At 40.5% G+C, this 19,828-nt stretch overlaps 1 protein-coding gene across 3 annotated transcripts in view; it reads right to left on the minus strand.

The window, feature by feature from the left end:
* The window catches only part of LOC124167206 (heterogeneous nuclear ribonucleoprotein L), a 313,940-nt gene that overhangs the window by 119,218 nt on the left and 174,894 nt on the right, over positions 1-19,828 (minus strand). The gene's annotated exons all lie outside the window — the stretch shown is intronic.

A 19,828-nucleotide genomic window follows, 5' to 3' on the forward strand; every position in this document is an offset into this window, starting at 1 on the left:
GTCCCCTACTCGAATTAGACATATTTCCAGATATTTCACACTTCATCCTCAATTCCAAACACGCAATCCTTGGATTCAAATGATAAACCGGTAGGCGGATAAGTGCATTCTTCAAGGCGATTTATCATCATTAGAAATAGGAATATTCAAACGGCCACCAAATTAATTTTATTTCAGGGATTAAAATAATTCCATGGGAGTTCCATTAAATGAAGACAAATCAATATTATATTCAAGAATAGCAACACCAGATAAATGTATTGCAGAGCCCTGAAAACTGCCTTCCTGCGCATGTATTACACTCAAAATGTCTTTCACAAATCCCCAAAAATTCTCCACACAATTCCCTTAAGTTTTTCATTCAACTTTAAAACCAAACACTAGATATACTAAAATAATTGCCGGCCTCGGTGGCGGCGGGGCAACGTTCTCGCCTGCCAAACAAGAGGTCGCGGGTTCGAGTCCCGCCTGGGTAGGTTTCCCCGGTCCAGGGCATGGTCGTTTGCGTACGTTTACTTGTTACTTTTGTTGAACACCCTGGTGTAAAATGGCCAATGAGAGCTGTATACGGTGGTTTGAGAATAAAATAAAAATAACACGGAGTACAAACTAGGCTTGTTTCTCTAGGAAATTATGCACCTCTCTTGAGAAATGATATTTCACAATAATAAATAACTAGATAGAACTATTAATATTACTCAAAACACCCGTTTAAAATTGAATTCGACTGGGAATATGTGTATATATTTATACACTAAGTGTGGATATGTGAAAACATCGGAAGGCGATGACCCCACGGTATATTTTCAACGCAACTGAGTAAAGCACCGTCAAGGGAAGGGAAAATGATGAAAGAATTATGTTGTGAATCATGAACCGAGGCTTCCGGGTTCGCGAGCGCGCTAAGTGGATTGACGACGTCCGAAGATGGCTCACCACACACTCGCGCGGGACGGAGCAGCACGAAGTCTGAGCGGACAAGACACAAATGGATGACGAGAGAATCTGGAGAGACCGCCACTGCGAAGGGCGCCTTTCAACGTCCATCCCCCAAACATCGCCTGAACACATGCGGTAGGTCTCCCGCCCATTTTTCAACGGCTCGTGGAAATAAAAAAAAGACTAAAACCCCCGACAACAGTCTCAAAATGCGCCCAAAAATATCACGACACGACGCACAATTAATGCAATAAACTTGACAAACAATCATAATGGTGGACCGTGGTGGCTGTTGAGAGGGTCTGAGTATCGGGACCTTCCGCATTAGAGGATTCTAAAGCCTAGATTCGATAGAGTGAACTGAAATGATGAAAATGCAATGAAAATGAAAATTTTATTTGAGCATGGAAATGGTCGTAAATACGGTGTGGTTCATTAAATCCTAAGAAAAAATTAGTTAAATCCATTTCAAACCTCCCTATGACGTCACTTAACTTCAACAATAAACAACTATGGGAGCATTCGACGAATACTTTTAACCTAAAGAGCATCAGTAGCGCCACGCCATTTTTGGGAATCATCTCAATTTCTTCATGCTAATCCTTCATCAGGATTAAAAAAGAAATAGCGAGGACTTCTTTTAAGATAAATAAGGAATAACTAGTAGAAAAAATAGTATGGCCAAATATTTACCTCATATAAAAATTAATTCGTACACAACAAAAGCCTGAATAAATAAGAAGTGATACGATAAAAACAAATACACAAAAAGATCAAAGTCCCTCCATCTTTCCATCAAGCGCGGAAACCTGAAAGGCCTTCCTGTTTTCGGACTTTCCGCTACGTCATTCATTCGCAATCTGACTGGCGGCGGACATCAAGTCGACCAGAAGAAGCCATGGCGAATGATAATCCAGAAATTAAACGACATGGCAGAATGCGAAAATTTAAAGGTAATCCCAAGAGCCAAGCCATGCTGATAGCTTCACCAAAAAATTTGCACCCCAGTTACAACATAGACTCATGATTCACAAACATGGCCAAAAAACTTATGATACGAGAATGTTTTAAACTTTCATGTACTTTTATTTTGACGGTTAAATGCAATCATCCCCTACCATCTTAAAATATCCCCAAGGCCAAACTGAAAAATATTAACTTTGTAATTAGTTTTCATCCGAATTAACGAAAAAACATCCAGAAGACCAAACGGGACTTTTCAGAGCCACTACCGTCCTCGAATTTATGTAAACAAGAGTCAAAATATTCGGGAAGTTCGGCACGACGAACTCTCGGAAAGGAATTCATATATCCGTAAGTTCATGAATAAAATAACCCGACAACATTATGCATGCAGAGCCTGACCAGAATAAGAATAACACCAAAAAGGTTAGTATTGATTGAATTGAACCGTAGGGGCATTTTCAGTGAAAACGTGACGTCAGGTTACAAGCCTACTACGGGCTAACTTCGCGATCCGGACCTAGGAAACGAAATTTCCGCGTGGAGAATTCAATAGAACCTGAATCATGAGTTACAGTTCAAATGGAAGACTTACAAGCAGACGAACATGAGCCAGGCAATAGTTTACAGAATTACAGAAAGAAATAACTCATAAGTTAACATACAACCCACCACGCACAATCCCAATTACGCACAATTGTTAATACGAATACACCAAGTTTGTCTGCTTAAATCGCAGACTTTGATACATTTAAGGAAAACGGCCGCTCAAGGCGCACAAAAAACGACAGACAAATGGACTAATTAAGTAAACTTACACGCTATACGCTTAAGAATACTAAAAATAGAACTCGTCCACTGAGGCATTGGAATTTCATCAACCTTTCCTTCAAGCTGAATTAACAGTTAAATCGCACGAAACGCCGTCATCAAAATTAAATTATTTTTAGACACTAATTCATTTTCAAATACCTCTACGGCGAAATTATATAACTGAAAATAACGAAGGTTGAAAAAAGCTTCAGAAACGCGACCTAGTTCCTTAACAGTGCGGCATATTCAGCAGCTTGATTGAGCACGTATCATCTTCTTCCCAACTTCATTATGGTAAATTCTATGAAATTGCACTAGAAATAGTTGAATTAATCAAGCAAAATAGAATTCCACCATTTATTTACCGACTCGGATATTAGGAAGCTGAGAATTTAGTTTTTGCGCGAAGCATAACATTGGAATTAGACTACTCTTGGGATCTTAATTCGCAGCCATTCAATGTATGGTAATTAATGAGTGCGTTTCTAAGAAAAAGAAAAGTGTAAAAAAAAAGAATTAGATTATCATCCTCTCAAAATGCTGAGAGGAACTTCGAGCAAGAATTAATGTTACATCCACGAGGACACAGTAGATGGCAGCACGGTACGACCCCGCATGTGGAATGTAGCGGGAAAGATGAGATTTGAGGCGGAGGGGGCGGGGGGGTGACAAAAAAACAAAAATATGCTGTGAGCGGCATCCGCCGTCCCAGCATCCCATCGGCATGCCGCACCACAACGGGCCGACCCCACACCCCACGACTTTACGACATAATAAGAAGGGAAATATTATCATCGCCGATGTGTTTACGTTAACTTGGACGCGGTCCAAAGACGAGAACAGGATCCGAACAATGAAGATTCTTGATTGGCCATTGGGAGCGGCAGTAGCTTTTCCCCGCTCCAAATACCGCACCCGCCATAGCCTTATTTATCTCAACCATTCTCTTTGGAGGGCGGATATTTCGGGAGGCTAAGCAATTATTTCACTGAATTCGGGCCAGATGTTTTTCGACGCGAGGGGACCTATTAGCAAACTGCAACAACAACTATACTACCTCCCGAAAAGTGATCCGTATAAATTACATTGAACAATGCCCCGCCTTGAAGGGAGACATGACTAAATTAAATACCTGCCGGGAGAGAGCAGGAGGCGATATAATTCATAGACTAATAATAAACGATCCAGGAGGAAAACTTACAGAGGAAGCGCTCTCCCGGACGATAGGGAAAGGATTACCCATCGATGATGAAAGCCTAAATCCTTGTTCACAAAAACTTAACTATGGATTTGAAAACTCGAACGGTTGAATTGAACGGTTGTTGGTTCATATCACGAAAAAGGCGTACCTTGCCTAAGTATAGTAATTAGACAAGAAAAGCTCATATTTATCCTGAAATAAACCATTTGCAGATTTTTTCATCGATAGACTATCTAAACGTAACGCAACTATGGATTTGAAAACTCATTTCGAGCGATAGTTGTTTCACATCAATTAAAGATGACGCACTTTAGTCAAAGATAGCCATTTGATACGAAAAGCTCAAATTTAACTTTGAAAAACCATTTGAAAGGAAGATAGTTTTATTTATAATGGGACTAATGAAGTCCTCAAAAATAGGTTCCACTTAAGTGCCTCAATTAAAAAAATAAGTCATTAATTGCTTTGATTCAGAATAAGACGTTACGCCAGGTTACGCTGTTTTGAACGGAGCTCTACGCTGGTGCGAGGGAAAAATAGCCTCACACTACAAATGTAAGTCGACGTACAAATGGGGACTTCGCGGGCTCAGAAGCACGTGGAAGGAGCATTGAGGTCCGCGCGTAACCGGTCGAGATAACGCCGGCGGCGAAAGAAAGCAAGGTCAGGGAAGGACTGAAGTGATTCATCCACGCCTCGCGGGTACGTACGACTCCCCACCGCCCAAGGAAACTTGTTCAAAATAAATAAGCACAGACAACTGGGGAGAAAGGAAATTGAGGCGCCAGCGGAAGGCAGAGAAAATGATTGAAAAAATAACAGCGACCTTCAGAGACGTAATTTCGCAGATACCAGGGAAATAGAGCAGCGCAATACTTGCCTCCACGCATTCGTACTGCAAACTAAACTCAAACGACCCACACATTGCCCTGGTTGGTCAGCTGAGCCATCAAAGAAATCACTGCGGAATGCGATAAAATGTCAAATTTCGACATCACAAGGAAATTGACATAGAGCTAACATATATGCCGACGTGGAAAAACCATTCGCACAGATCGCACGAACCATAATACTCGGACTTTGCACAGTGTTGAGGACGCATCAATCATGCTCGATCGGACTTCTTACGTGACGCATTGCTTGTATAAAACTCATCAATTTGCAATTTTCACAACATAGTTTGAGGAAGACCAAGAGCAAACTCATTTATTACCCGAAATTTGTTACCTTAACATTTTTCTATAGGTAAACTTTTTTATATTTTACCTAATTTGAGGTATAGCTAACTTCTGACTCTACATACCCAGACAATTTCATGATGACAGATATAATACATAGCATTAAACAATCAATACGCCATGGTAAAAACACAAAATACGACCGATCAGCGGGAGTGATGACAATATTAATAATAATGCCTTAATTTAGACGATATTTAAGCTGTGAATTCCATCCTTCCATTTAAACCTTTAAAAGAGGGCGATGCGTCCCCTGAAACAATTGAAGCAACACAAATTATTTCCCTTAGCCTATCTCTGCTTTTCATGTGCATTTGCTGGTGTCTTCGTGATGGTTCACCGTACCCTGAAATCTAAACAGGTATGAGCAAAATAGTTATCATCATGTTTTTTTATAATTAGTAAGTGGTGATTTCATAAAACCATATAAATTTCTCACGAAAATACGCCGAAAATTAAAAGCAATCGGAAACCTCGCAGAAGATGATTAAAAATTGATTAATTAAAAGCTTGATGAAGAATTTCTTCATCACAAAATCAATTTGATTAACTCCCTCCGCACTAGAGACAGAGGTGATCAACTGCCCTTCATGCAAAACGAGATTAAGCACAAATTCAGGCACGGAAAAAGGCTTTTTGAGCTCGACATGAATGTGACAAACGAAACGCGGAACTACAGTTTCGGAAAACGTTGAGGGACAGCGAGGAATAGACAAAAAAGACACTCTGAGAGGGATCACCGCAAAACAAAACAGCGGGCGATGAAACCCCAACAACCGGACGCAGGGCTCGTGAATATACTGTGTAGCCTTAATTCGGGGAGAAGTAGGGTCCGACCGAAAGATGAATATTTCCACGCTCCGGGAAAATGAACCACGCCATTCAGCAATGGGATGGAAAGACCACACGCCCACAACCGTGGGAGGCTGGCCAGGCATTGGAACGCGGGGCACGGTAATGGTACCTGGGGGGGGGGGGGGGGGGGGGGGGAAGACAGCGAAAACTGCCTACAGAGAAAGTGAGAGTCCTGGACAAGAAAAGGTAGCCAAAGGAATGGACAACATCCCATGCCTCGCAGATGAGATGGGTCAGGCGAACGGGGCGGATGGGAGGAGAAAGGCAACCTGCGAACCAACAGCAGAGAGACAAACGAGGGGGAAAAGGGAAGCCGCAAACACTGTAGACAATGAGAGAACTCCCTAAGCGAACGCGTGGAGTAAACAGCACATTCCCCGCTCCGCAAATGACGAGAGCATAAAACATTATACAACACGGCGCCATCAAAATTATTTGAATAATTAAGTGCCCAAGATGAGTTCCTAGATAGCATACTCATTGCACTAACCCCATGTTCAATAACTCCATTAAACCAGTTGGTAAGTAACGGAATTTACCCATTGACCGCAATGCACCTAGAACTCTCAGATAGTCTTGGGCTCTTTATCCGCTATTGCCGTAAGGATAACAAAGCTCCCAAACGATACGATTAGCAATGAACATGCTCATTGAGCACGATAATTTCAGTGATTTTTTAATCGAACAGGGTAAGAGTGAGGGTTATGGTCCAGGAACGCGGTGGCAGCGAATGGGAGTTTCTCAGTCCGGTAAATTGAGAGTACAATCGTTACCTTCGAGGCTAGGATGACAGAACGACCATATTAGATGTGCGAAAAAGGAAGGACACGTATTCGTTACGTTTTCTTTAACATTTGACCCCTTTGATGCTAATCCCACTATGTTTGTAGAAATTTTCACCTCCACTAAAGCAACCAATGCATACGTCACTAAAGGAGCACATAAAAGAAATGGGAATAGGAAGAATATGATGTGATCGCTGATCAATCCCAGCAACTGACACAACTCAAACAATTACAGTAAAAAATGAATAAATAAGAACTCTAAGACCCCGAAAGAACGCAGAAGAAGAAATTTGGGATTTTTAACTGGATAAACCACCTACTGCCCACCCAAATTTTTCAGTAAAGAGCAACACAAAGAATAAGGAAAGGTTAAGCCATAATGGCCCAACTACAGAAAAGACCTCGGTGAGCAAGGAGATTGCAATGCATTTTTAGGACTAGAATTTTAGGCGCGTCTTAAAAAGTTTACGACCACGACGCTTTCAACTCGTAATGCCTTCAAGCGACGGCTTCCCCGGCATTATTTCCTGAGACCCACTCCGTCGCATTACGGGATTGTGACGGACAATGCACGCTATTCTTCTTCACTTAAGCTTTCAAGACAGCCGCCTTTCACCGCCCTCCACACAATTCGAATTAAATTACAGCCGACTCAAAATCGAAAAGACAGAACAAGAAGCTCGTAATAAGAAGCGAACCCTTGAATACGCGAATGGACGCGGGATGAAGTCAAAGGAGTGAGGGACTGAATTTCTTACCCAAATCAATATCACGTGTACGGATAGAATGAACTCCGATAAATGATGTCCAAAAATATGACAAAAAACTTCGTCGTACTACTATTATTACTGAATGCCGGTAGGGGAGGTATTAGCGTAAAAATCACAGAACTTAAAAGTAAACTTTAAAATGAGGCATATATTTTCTGACCGAAAGGAGACACTGCAAGTCCCGAAAAAGGATTTTGCATTGAAACATGGTAAAAACCCCATTACAACCAAGCGCTAAGGGACAAATACAGATTCAATACACGAATACTCTCTCTCCTTATAGAAAGATTGTAGCTATACAAGAAGTTAAGGATGCCTTCGAGCATTCTGCCCTATGTAGCAAAGCGTAACGGAAAAAGAAACGAATAAAAGTAAAAATAACGAATACATGATTAAAAATAATACCTAATAAAATAAAATACCGATAGCCACCGATAAAAATGTGAGTTCTTGTGGAATATTCAATACCAATGAAAGCAGGAACAGAAAATTTACGGCGCCAAACATGCATATTAGGGCATAGCTACACTGCTTTCTTTAAATGAATTTATGCTAATGTAGTAAAACATTAATGGTGACAGATGACGCAAATAGAGTTTGAAAAACAGTTGAAATCCAAAAAAATTTAAACCTGCGTATTTCAGCGAAGAAGTCTGAATATCTGTGCCTCGTCAAACTTGGATAATATAAACCTTGTGATTCGAAAGGAAACTTAAGTTTTTTTTAACCCATCAATTAAAAAGCATTATTAAAAATACATTTCAATTTTATCAGTTCGTAACAGTACTCAAAACTTCAAGCCCCCACGACATTGCAACTTCCTTACAGATTATACACGGGTCATTTCAGTCATTGTTAAATGCTGGTATATATCAAGAATTTCCGTCAATGCTGAAAATCTAGAATAACTTCTTACGTACAATGCCATAGCAGCCACAAAAGCGATTTATCACCTAGAGCCTGGTCAGCTCAGGATGTAGCATACACCGCCCCCCATAGCTTGTAACTGCCACGCTTAATCATTTTATGAAAATTTGCATCAAAATTTAACGACGTAAAATGGGCCTACGGGTCCAAGATGCCAAAAAGAGGTCCATCAAGACACATTTAGCAATTACGCCTTCGACATGCAGCTCGCCATTAATGATATTTCGTGAGCTTCAGCCTCGCAAACGGCCACATTTCTTTTTTCGGGGCGGGGGGAGCAATTAAAAAAGACTTTAATGACCACCATTCGTCGTCCGCTGTCCATAGTCGACTGCGGAGAAGCCAAGTCTCGATTGTCACAGCACGCCCTCTTTAAAGGTCGCCGGTTAATTTATGAAAGACTACTTTTTTCACTCTTCCTGCAGTGACTCACCCCTTTGAAGTACGAATAAAAGGCATAAATCCTACGTCCTACTCCGAGCCAAAAATAATACCAGCACGGCGATGAAAAGAATCAATACCGATGAGAGGAAAAAATTGGACCCAGAGTTGGAGCTTCGTTTTTAATGGTCTCCAATTTAACTAAGATGACTTCGAAAGCGCCGATACCAGAGTTAAAAATATACTGTTAAAGTTAACATTTTTTTCGGATTATAAACGGCACCGTTTTTCTTTTTTTACGTTCACCTTAAGCCAGCAACATCAGCAACAGCCGCATGTTCCAACTCGGTTCAACGCGAAGTAACACGTATCCATAAAACACAATGGGTCGCTCGATGTCGTACGCAAGAAACGAAGCAAATTATGGCGATAAATGATTCCCAGCTCGACGTAAACGAAAAAGTAAGATATCGAGGCATTTCAGCAACGAACTAAATGCAACCACCGTATCTTTAGCGCACGTACCAATTCCACAACTCGCCATCGCCAATTGAAACATTGGAGAAATATGTAAACAAATCTTGAGGAAATTTACTCTGAAATTAAAAAGGCCACAACTAAAAGTTTCGATGTTTAAGCCGACTTAAAAGCAGAAAAAACATACCTGCGGAAAAAATGTATTCTATCTTATTTATTTATTTATTTCACACACCACCGAAAACAGCACTGTTCGGCCTTTACATCGGGGTTGATAACATTTAACAATCACAAACATCCATGCCCTGGATAGGGGTAACTTACCCAGGCGGGACTCGAACCCGCGACCTTCGGTTTGGCAGGCAGGAGGACTTTATCCCGCCGCCACCGAGGCCGGCAAATCTTATTTATATAATACTTGTGTACATATCTTGATAAAATGTTATCTATTTTTATGTCACGCTTATAAGACCACAATTTAGGTAATGACAAATACCAAAGAACAATACCCGCAGAAGGACACGGTACTACGCATTCATTCTTTTACCGCGAATTTTTCTCCATCAATATCGATAAAGATTAAATGAGCCCTTAAAATACTGAATATTCCCACACTGGACTCCCGCTTCTGTTATTCTAACGATAATGGCAGTCCGATAAAAAGAAAGAAAATATGATAGCGGGAGTGATCTAATGGAGGAATTCTGTCTTCCCTGTCGACTGATGTGCGGCCAACATAAACATGTCTAACATGTCGTAGTGTAGCTTGAATAGCAAGACCAGAACTCGGAAGATAGTACACAGTAGCAGAGAAAACATACAAACCCCCTCTGTAGACATGATAGTCCATCGGATTCAAAATCAGGAAGGGGTAGAATCTCAGCGTTTTAACACGCACCAACCCTTAGAAGAAAACTTGTCGACCAAGAATAGAACACCTCTCGCCTTGTTTACAAGACCCTTAACCTGATTTCCATAACTACGCCCTCCTGACCCATTAGTTGAGAGGCCACCCTTAGAGAACGCCAGCCTTACCCGATTCATCTCCTGCAAGGGACTACTGGCATTATAGACGACGGCGTCATCACATAAGCCATTTGCGATTTCCGCATAAGTCCACATTGAATTACAGAGCACTAAAACGCATTAGCCGAAGTCCTACTTCAAAGAGCCACACCCTTTGGTAAATCTCGGCATATCACCAAGCTATTTCGCGAATGGTCGTATCATACAAGACATGACACTATGCAGGCACACTTAGTAACAAAAGTAAATTAATGCGTAATGGATACAAAAACGCAATGATAAGATTTGGTAATGAAATAACCAGGTTAAAATTTCTATCAGCGCTCTGGAACATTTCGATTGAGTTAGAACTGAGTTCTTTCATTTTCTAACTTATTTTATCGTCCTTTTCACGATACATACCCTCTGATACGGATGAGAGAATGCTTTAAATAAGGCGTAGAACTACACTGGTCCTTTTTTGGCCAAGTATTCCCACCATTTAAAAGATAAAATTTCGAAAGTTATTGCGTGCAGGTATCTATCTATTTGCGTAGATGCATAAATGCACTGTGTAACCAGGCAGCAAAGGGACCGAGTTGCTGATTGCATTATTTCATGAATGACTAATTTTTTATACATTTAATTAGTGAGAAAGTGCGGCTGTGCCTCATTTCTTATTCAACGGGAGAAATTTTTCGTGAGATCAAATGTTCAGTCTAAATTTAATCAGTATATTTGGTCAGCATTAAGGCAAGCGCTGACTTATAAACACTGAATATATTTCAGTTTTTTTAATGCTACTTGCACTCAAACCAACGAAACAAGGCCGGCAATTTTGATGGCATCCTATAAATTATTATGTGAAGGACATTACGGGATACAAACACGAAAATGTGTCGAATTCATTTGCTAGAAGAACCTCCTTTAGAGAAGGCAAAACTTCCGCTCGACATGTCGTACTTAGTCTTTTTCGGTTTACAAATAATTCTTTATAAGGCACTCTACAACCTAAAAATTTTCAGGATTTCTGAACCATTGTCTATCCGTAAATACATTTCTTAAAAAATTCTATGACACTAAACACAATTTTTTTTTTCAAATTTGAGACAGCCAAATATAGAAGAGGGTCCGCCCTGTACATATACACTACCATGGTGCTCAGCCAATCAAGGTAGAAAAATTCATGCATACTTTTAGATTTTCCAGGGAAATTTTTTATAAAACTCAAGGTTAATCCCGCGTGATCACTGCGATAGATAAGAATTATAGACCACCCAAAATTACTTCAATACATTTGAATAATATTATATTTATATATTATTTTACATTCCTAATTTAAAGACTCGCACATAGTAACAGAAATTTTACACTTAATATATGAATGCCTCATTTGACACCTCCAGACATTCGTCGTAATTTGAAGCGCTGTGTAGATAAATATGCGTTAATTCGGGCATAATTCCTGGCACTAAACATTCATGGATAATTCACGATTCTATCGCTTTTCCCGGTCACAAGACACACTGTCTACCTAAAAAAAATTCAAGACGGTAGCACAGGTTTTAAACAAGTGACGCACCAAGAAAAGAGAGAGGTCGAGCGTAAGTGATGCGTCCACGAAAAATATATTCCTCGGCCAGATTACTCGGCGATCCAACACGGTCGGGAGGGAGGAATTAACGTTCACGACTTCTGAAAAAGCGAAAATCAAGGAAAAAGCTCCCGCCTTGAGGAGTAAGATGCGATGATGTAGATATCCTAGCCCCGGGTATCAAATCAAGAGAAGGAATATGCTCTCGCGCGGTTTAAGGGGATCGGGCAAATGAACGCAGGTCCCCTCCACAGTCCAAGCGAGAGAGAGAGCGGATTAAGAAAGACTGCAATTAAGATAAAACGCGCGCTGAAGTCGGAGAGAGTCCCGGATAGCAACTTCCAACGAATTCAAACCGACCGCGATAAAATCGCCCTGGAAGCGAGCCGCGGAAAAGTCTCGTTTAGGGCGGGAACATCCCAAATCTTCGCACAAACCCGAAAGCACTGCTCGCATACATACATTGGAGAGAACATTTGCGGGAACGTTCGGCTCTGAAGGCAACTGGAAACTTTCCCTACAGATGACGCCCTTAAAGAACCCCTAAAGCCGGGAGAGAATTGCTCGATTGCCAGAAACCTTACTTTGAGATGGGGTTTCGATTAGGACGGAAAACGCCTTGGGATGGAAGACCGGACGATTAAGGTCGGATCGTACTAAACGCAAAAAGATTAGTCACCAGCATAACTTAAAGAGGTGGCCCAACTGAAGTTTCCAAATCGCCCGAAGGCCCCCATAGACCTAGACGCACCAGTTAGGGTGTTTTCGACCGTAACTAGTTAAGAATTTCTTTAGTGTGAAAAAAATTTAGTTGCTTCATTGTTTACGGACAAGTTTGATGCTGAAATTACTACATCTGGTGCCTCACTTCCGGTACTTAATTTCAAGTTTACTTGGATATTACCGAGGAGGTTTACTTCTCCTCTCTGATATTACTTATACCACTGCTTTTAAAATCAGAGGCATAAGTAATTGTGTAGCATCTAAGAAAACTTATAATGGAATACCACTAAAGTAAATAATGAGTTATTGAATTTAGACCAACAATATTAAGACAGTATGCCCACAAACACTTTTAGTGTTACTAGTTCTTTTGTGCACGACTCAACGAAGGCCATGATTTGACAACGAAAGGGAGAGCGAATTCTACGTCTGTTTAATAAGAGCAAAAAACCTCGCGCACACAGAAATTCATGGATATCGTATAAGTATGGACCCTCTGGAAAAAATATGTGAATTTTCAAACATGTGAAACTATTCGATATCACAGTATACCACTTATCAAAAATAATAACGCCTAGGAGAGCAACAATTAAGGTCCTTGCAATATGCCAAGGCTTCACCGAGAGCAACACCACGTAATTATTTGTTCTTAAGACAAATTGAGATAAATCCTTACTACTCTTCACGCATCAACAAAAAACAACATTCTTTCACCATATTCCCCCAATTTTCGAATATTTTGAATAGTTTGATTTTTTCCTTAATATGAAAACACGTATAATCCTTACGGGCTGTACAACCGAAAGGATGAGTTCCAAAAATTTTGTATACTGTTGATAGTACAGCGCCAAGTTATCTAAACGCCAATTCCATCCACGGGGCCACAAAGTAAGCACCATTTTTGGCGGTATCGCCGGGAGCAGAAAAGAATTCTCATTACCCAATATGGAAACACGAGGTACTTTCTCGGGGTCATGCTCACATATTAAACCTAAAACAGCCTCCCTGCGCGACCAAGGGAGAGAAATCGCTATCGCGAGAAACCTTAGTTGGGGATTCGATTACGAAGGGATACGCCCGAGGAGACTGAGGATGGAGGCGATAAGAATGGTGGGAGGCGAGTGTGTTATATTTCTCCGCTGAGGTCCCCGGCAGTCACCTACATTGCCCTCAGGCACTCGCTAAGCCCCCTCCACCGGGTAATCCAATCCTTGAGAGATTATTGATCCAGCTGAAATCTTACACTCGTGTCGCCAGTCCTGGCAGAGGGAAAACTACTCAGCGTAACGCCTCCACGGTGGGGATAAGGCAGGAGGGTGGGGAGAAGAAGATGAAGGGAGCAAATCGAAGCCAGTTATCGCGGCGCCACTCGTTTCGCGGCATTATCTCGGGGGATGAAGGAAGCCGAGACGCTCAAACGAGAAAAGTTGAGGAAAGCGCGGCAGCGGGGCTCTCAAATCGCCGATTCATTGAGTCACGACGGCGTGGGTTTGTTTGATTTCTTGATGGCGCTCCGGTGACATTCTCTTATCTCGTTTTGAGACTTTCCATGAATAAAAGTGTCCGTGGAAAGTGATGCTCCCGCCAAAAAATCCCACGTTCTCAATGGAAGATGCTGGAACGAAGTTCCAGCATCTATCACGAAAAGGTTAGCATTTAAAGTCCAATGACTGATAGGTCAATTTACAAGAGAATAGTATTGTTGATACAAACGTACATTTATTTATTAAACACAAAAAAAGCACTAAAGCCTTTACATTGGGTATCATATAAGCAAATAAATAAAAAATGGTATACGTATTATACAAAAGCACAAATAATCTCACTAATAACAATGATGTTTAACAAATGAAATATATTCAAAAGGGGGGATCAGAATGTCAAGCATTGCTATGCATTATGACGTAAACGACAATGGGAAGGGATATTATCGCTTAAAGCCCCTGCTACAGGGAAAATGATGAAACTAAGTTTACAAACGGTTAGCATTAAATTACGATAACTAATAGGTCTATTTTTAATAAATTTATCATTTCACTTACATTATTATTTATGTACACACAAATTTTAATCCCAAAATATTAGTGCTTGTAAGTAACCCAGAGGTAAATTGGTATTGAAATAACCATCACTTGGATATAATGCGCTCAGTAGTAGCATTATCATAAAGTACGTAGCACTACTACAGTTACATAAAAAATAAAACGGCACCTGCTTCGAAATAGGATAGTTCACTAATTATTCTCACAAGTGGCTTCTTTGATGGAAAAATGTGTGCCTAATAACGGTCGCACGGCTTTAATACGTAACGCGTGGAACTAATAAAAATATGCTTACAAGTTTCACATTAATTACGATGACAATCTATAAAATCGAGAGGAAATACTTACACGAGATAGAGGGTATACTTCAGGGTTCATAAAATTACTTACGCGGATGATAGCTCAAACAGACACAGAAAGCCGAAAAGCTCTCAAGATTAACGGAATTATCTGAATACGTACGTTTATTACATGCGATATGTGAGACATTGAAGACTAAAGTTGTCTCAGGGAAAAGACCAGTAGCTTCAGGAAGTAAAGACGTCTCACGTTACACCTCATTACACTAGAATACCTTACAGGATTGATATTCAAAATTGGTTACATCAAAATTCGCTGCTTCGAGATAATGCTTATCACAATTTTCAAGAATCCTGCGAGGAAAGCTAAAACAGAAACTGATTGATGAACCAACGTAGATATATAAGAGATGAGATTCCCGAGGTGATATGAAAATTCCTTCTTTCCAGGAACAATTACAGACAAAACCAACACAATTCAGCGAAAAATTAATCTTTACAACCAATACTCTTGTTTCCATTGAGTTTGATCGATGCACGAGTTCCTAATTATAATCTTAGTTTTCTACCCCGGCAAACTATAACGCCACCATGGAATTGTGGCTGCAAAATTTCCTCAAAAAGATTTCAAAATTAAGCACTTCATTCACCAGTACTCTCGAATATTAGCAAAATTCATCACTCGTGAAATCTTTGATGATCCTTTTTCAGAGGTAATTTCAAGGCTACAAGAATGACCGTTCATAAATACAAATCGTCAGTATCAGAAAATCCCGCGAGATAATACAACGAAAGATATAGCATGGATCATTAGAAATATTTCAGGTGCTATAAAAGATGTTAGGTACAAGGAATAATTTTCACTAATGCTTGCTGACTATTTTATCATGCGTAACTTATCGGGGAAATTTCCAAACAATTTGCCAACTCAGAAGCAAATATTCAAATCGCTGGGCATAGACTATCATTCTGGGAGTTAAAGTGGGTTTTCATTAAAAGTTATGGCGATTGAATTATCAAGGAGGTATTTAGCTTTTCCCCAACTATAATAAAAATATTACAAAAAATAACGAAACCGAATCAGAAACAGCACGGTGATGGAATTCAATAGGCAAAAATCGATAGTATTATGAAAAAATACCACACGAATCAAGTTCTTTCTCGTAGCATTTAGCAAAGGTGAAAGTTCCATTCAGGAACTGGAGGAACCTCATCATTCTTTCGCGGATGAGTCCTTTCAGATCGCCGGGTGATACAGCACACCCACTCTAGTCATCAACTCCGCTACCTTTCCCAGAGTAGGCAGATACAGCCAGCCGCATAATCCTAGCTTCTCGGTCGCTCACTACTCGCCACCGAATGCAAGTAGACGAGGTACATTTGCGGCCGCGAATGCACTCCAGATGGTTACAAGAGACAGCCACCGGCCGGCCGGGGAAGGGGTTAAGTCCATCAATAATTCACCATACGCATTGATACCGCGGTACATTACCAGTATTACGACGGCACCACAACATGAGCCAAGTATTACCCCTAGCACTCACACTCACATAGTCCACAGGATCTTCGAATGAGCAACGAATTTCACTCGCACTTTTTTTATAACATGACGGCCCCAATTCGCTTCTCCCTTCAAAAATGACGAATTTCCAAGCTTGATTAGTAACATAGTTACACATTTATGGACAGAGTTGCACGAAGTGGACGAGCAAAATAAGTCGCAACTATGAAACATATGAGTGAAAGGTAAGGTAACTGTTACCAACATTTCAAAGGTATTGTCCAAACGCCGCACAGGTAAACGAGAGCTAAAAAATTCAAACGACACAGCATGTAAATCTGCGCATAAAATTTTAAGGGAATTAAATTTTATTCTTTTGTAAAAAAATTCTAAAAAAATGAAATATTCTATCTACGGGATAGCTATAAAATATCGGTTTAACTTCTTGATTGATAATCGCTGATATAGGTCGTTTAAAAAAACGTGATTACGTTCGGGAAATAACAAACAATTTAGTAAAATACGATCGTAAAACAAATACTGCGACCTTTTTCTGTCTCACTGGTTTACTTCAAAGGGAAATGCAAAAATAAAATATAATTACGGCCGAAGAGGAAGGGTTTGGAGTAAACTAAAATTAGGAAATTAAATTTTTATCCGTATCAATAGGACTAGGACAACTTAACAAAAATATCCTCACATTTCTGAAAAAAATCGCACGAAAGACTATCTATTGAAAGACAATAAAATCGTTCATCTCCTCATCAAAATCTTTGCCTTATCCACTCTATCTACCTGACCCGCCAATGCGATTCAATTACTTGATAGCGAGCACAGGCAAGTAAGATACTCTCCCACCGTCGCGGCTAAAATACTCCCCAAGGGCACCGCATCAATAATCAATTCCTTGATACTTGGGAGCGCACATCTGCTTGCTCCGAAACATCTGCGAAGTCGAAAATCCGATCCCGATACACACTGGCAATGCACTCGACTTCATCCAAATCAATTTCGACCCACGGTTGCCTTCCGAACGCGTGGAGTACAAGACGGACTGTGGCAAGAGGCGCAGCTGAGGAATGCCAGGCACAGGCTAGCAACATAACATATTGTTTAGGAATAAACTTAATAGCTAGCCGTTAACAATTTCAGGTTTGCAAATTAGTGCACAGTTGTGTAATAGTTTTGCGTGGCATGGAATGATGCATGCATCGTGGGAGCGCAAACCACCTCCGATAACGCGTACACTAAGTCTTAATTATTTGATATTTTTAAAACTATGCAGTGCATACGTTGGGCATATATTGCACGCTGCAAGATGGTGATCCGTCACTCCCTGCCAAATACGGCAGAGGTGGCTCGCGAGGTGAGACGTTGAGTCACGCCACTTCGAAATAAAATCCACCATACTACCACTCACAGAAGTGATTCAACCCCCATAATAATTGCGTTCAGATGGATAGGTAAGGTAAAACCTCACCTCAATATTACGGTTAAGGCGAGTGAATCTACCTAAGGGTGGGTAGGCCAATACCCCATCCTTAAGTATCTTCGCACTACTAGGATGTTTCTGTTAGGTATTACAAAGGCCTCGACCGGATTCGAACCTAGGATCCCCCAATTCATAGTCAACCCTCAAACCACTATGCCACCACGCCCCCTTTAAAATATTACTAGTTAAATAGTCCAGATAGCACGCGCTCAACCAGGACCTTACTGGGGATGTTTTGATTTCATCTCCTCGTTCTCCGGGGCGCCGAATTCGAATCCAAGTTATCTGGCAATATATCGAGAAGTCAATTTGCAAAAAATGATATATTTGGTAAAAAAATTGACTTTTCTGTTAATTAGGTTGACACAACCTTTTCAAAACATATATCAATACAAAATAAGTCTAATTCGCATAAATAAGTTTATAAAATTTCCTATGCATTTCTTCGACTTTCCAAATTTTTTCTCCTATTTGAATTTGCATTTCGCCCTTACCAGGAAGGAAAGGTATCGCAAGTACAATACTATCAATTTGATGGTATTAAATTAACTTTATCCGAATTTGAAACTAATATTGAAGATGGGCGTTTCATTGTTGGCCTAATATTTTGCCACATTCACAGCCACCTTGAGTGGTCACTTTACACATACTCTACGAATCACTCGTATGTTCATGCGTATGAGGGAGCTCCAGGGAAAAAAAATCACGCACTCCGACGGTACTGTTTCGCAGCAGACACGCAGTCCCATCCACTGGGGCACTAAGTCACTTTCGGGTCGAGTGGCTGGCTGGCGGCGCGAAATGGGCCGAGAGTGAAGACATTGCGCGTTGGCGTGAGCAGAGAGAGAAAGAGGCGCACGCAACGTGTCTCGGAGACAAAACACGGCGACACTCACGAGAATTGAGGCCAGAGGAAGAAGAACCGCTATGAAAAAGAATACGACCAGGCGACCACAGGAATAACAAAAGTAATAAAAAAAGGAAGAGGAGTTACGCCCAATGGAACAATAAAAAAATCTACCCGCTTCCTCAAACGAATTGGATCACCAACGAAGCAACATACACCGACGCTAGGGCTAGCACCTGCCATATGGCGGGATTCCTAAGAACTAAGAAGCGCAGCATCATGGGAAATTCAGAGCAACATAAAAGCAGCAGCATCTTTCTCAAGGGTCCCAACCTCCAAGCAAAAGAGAGGTACGAACCATATATTCATAAATCAAGGAAACACCGGCGGAAGGAGTCACCCGCAAGAGTACAAATTTCTAAGAGAATTTCCAACCTATACGCCTTGACCGTGAGTCGAAACCCTCATCTCCTGAATTCGCATCAGGTTTCCGCATTTAGGCATCTGATGCCTTGGTAGTACAATATGTAAAGAACCTGGCGATAATTCGGGATACACTAACCCCGGTAAACGCAAATTATTTCTCTTGAGTGGATTAACTGATTAAAATTTTGCTTCAATCAATTTTTCATACGATTTTAATGAATATTAAAGAAAGTTTAACAGCATAACAAGACCTCCTCAAGGACTCACAGTGATCTGCTTTGAGCAAGAAGGATTATTTATACAATGAAAAGTGAAGCAAATTCCACATAAATGGTTATGTAGAATTACAAAGTTTTCTTTACTTTTCATAATGTAAAGTTAATTCCATAAATTCACACCTGAAACAACTAATAGATAATTTATATGATGTAATAGTGTGATACTTCAATTATTCTGCGGATCAATACGGATTTGAGGGATGAACTTAAAACTGAAATGTCCCCACAACTATGAAATCCATGAAGTTTGTTTTCACTGACTTAACTTACTT

The sequence above is a fragment of the Ischnura elegans genome, chromosome 10 (genome assembly GCF_921293095.1).
Source record: "Ischnura elegans chromosome 10, ioIscEleg1.1, whole genome shotgun sequence".
Lineage (NCBI taxonomy): Eukaryota > Metazoa > Arthropoda > Insecta > Odonata > Coenagrionidae > Ischnura > Ischnura elegans.